This window comes from Spinacia oleracea, chromosome 6 (genome assembly GCF_020520425.1).
Source record: "Spinacia oleracea cultivar Varoflay chromosome 6, BTI_SOV_V1, whole genome shotgun sequence".
Taxonomy (NCBI): Eukaryota; Viridiplantae; Streptophyta; class Magnoliopsida; order Caryophyllales; family Amaranthaceae; genus Spinacia; species Spinacia oleracea.
In genome coordinates this window covers 128,606,417-128,608,502 of record NC_079492.1, presented here as the reverse complement: position 1 = coordinate 128,608,502, position 2,086 = coordinate 128,606,417, and the positions used below count along the sequence as shown (strand labels likewise).

Sequence of the window (2,086 nt, the reverse complement as noted above, 5' to 3'; positions counted from 1 at the left end):
ACTTAATTTTTCCACTTCACCCCTCGTACTCATTCAAGACTCCTCAAACTTAAGAAAATAAAAAAAGAAAAAAGAAAAAAAATAATAATTAAGATTGAATTTACTGTTTAAACGTCTTAAGTAGAGTCTTGAAATTCCAAGACTCGTGCTCAGACTTTTGTCATACTCTTCTACTTAAATGGGAGGTCTTAGGTTAATACTCTAAAAGATTATTGCTCAGACTATTGCTCAGACTAGCGCTAATCTTGCTCTAAGACTCAATATGTGAGTTAAATAAAATAAATAAATTAAAATATTATATTATTTGATATGCTTGAAATGAGTTTGAGGGGTGAAGAACTAAATTTGAATGAGTCTTAAGAAGTCTTAACAAAATTTAATTAATTATATATTAGTGGAAAGATGACATGGCATATGAAGAAAGTCTTAAGATAAGACCCCCTTGATATTGCTCTAAGTATTGAAATTTGTAACTTTTCATTGATTAGAACAAAGCATTAATACTCCCTTAGAAGGAAAAAATAATTAAAGTCATATCGGCATCTACTAAATAAAATATTTATGGAAGAATCATATCATATGCCATGTCATTGACACCTCACAAGGTTTATAACCCTCAGGGACAATGAAACATTTTCCTAATAATTGACTATTTTTTCTTTCGCTTTTTGTACAGTTTCCAATGTAATATTGAAATTTTAATAAGTATCTTCAAATTTGTGTGATAAAATATTATAAAAAATTAAAATTATGAACATTGTGATACTAGATAGATTATACTTCTTCCCTTCTTTTTAGTTGAAACAATTATAATTTACACGTTAAAAAATATAGTCATGTGTAGGGATGACAATGGGTAATGGATCCGACCTGGATCCGTGGCTCAATTTTCGGACCCGACGGATCCGGGTAGGATTTAGATCCTTGGTTTTAAAAACGGATCTGGATCGGATCTTAAGTCATTACCCGGATCCAGATCCGTTTACCCGTTTTTATAAAAAAAATATAAAAATAAAGACTTAAGAATCGTAGCATTATTGAAATTTGTTGAACTTTTAATATTATTTATGTTGGATTTGTTAAATTTGATTTTAGTGAATGCTTGTATGGACAAATAGCGTTGTTATTGAAGTTTTATTAAACTATGTTTTAAGGTTAAAATGAAAATTAGGGTTTGATAAAAAAAATAAGTTAGGATCCGTATCCTCAATTTCATTACCCAGCGGATCCGGGTAGGATCTGGATCCTTGCCTAAAAAGCGGATAAATAGACTATATCTATAGGCCCAAAAGCCCACATTATAGCAACGGCCAACGGGAACCCAAACCCGTTTATGCTTCGCACGACAGCGGTAATATAAATAAATCCCCAAAAAAAGAATTTGTTGACAGTGGGATTTGAACCCACGCCCTTTCGGACCAGAACCTTAATCTGGCGCCTTAGACCAACTCGGCCATATCAACTTGTTGACACTTTCACAGTAAGTTATTTATTTAACAAACAAAATATTATGACAGTGATGATTATTACTCAATCATTAAGCGCCAGTTAACTTTTGATTAGAGAATTATCTAAAAATGGGTTATACTCTTATGCCTCGTTATGTTTTGGTATTTACATTAGACCTAAATATATACTCCGTATTTTGGTACACTTTTCAACCTGTAACCATTTTATATATAGAAATGGAGGTTATTTTGCCCCGTTATGTTTTGATATTTACATATGTTCTAAATATATATTTTGGTATACTTTTCAACATGTAACGAAATGGAGGTTCTTCTTGTGATTTTTGCCAACAGGTCAGCAACCTTGTTGGTACTTGGTACTTGGTACTTGGTAGAGCGTTCCTCGAACATCAAAGAAGCCTCCTGCATTTTATCGTGCTTTTCCCTGCATTCTTCAATAACCAACTTATGACTCGAGTTGAAACCATTAGGGGAGGGTATTTCCTGATAAGTTGTTAAACAATTAGTGGAGATAATACATTAGGAGTTTAGGACCAATTCATTCCATCAACCTATATATGGCTTCTTTTATGCCCACCAATTCAGCCATAAGAACACCATGAGCATAACAAGCCATG

The 2,086-nt window shown here is 32.6% G+C and overlaps 1 non-coding gene across 1 annotated transcript; it reads right to left on the bottom strand.

The window, feature by feature from the left end:
- Positions 1-1,382: 1,382 nt before the first annotated feature.
- TRNAL-AAG (transfer RNA leucine (anticodon AAG)) lies at positions 1,383-1,463 on the bottom strand. The gene has a single exon. It is a non-coding gene; the product is annotated as a tRNA-Leu (tRNA).
- Between the last annotated feature and the right edge of the window lie 623 nt (positions 1,464-2,086).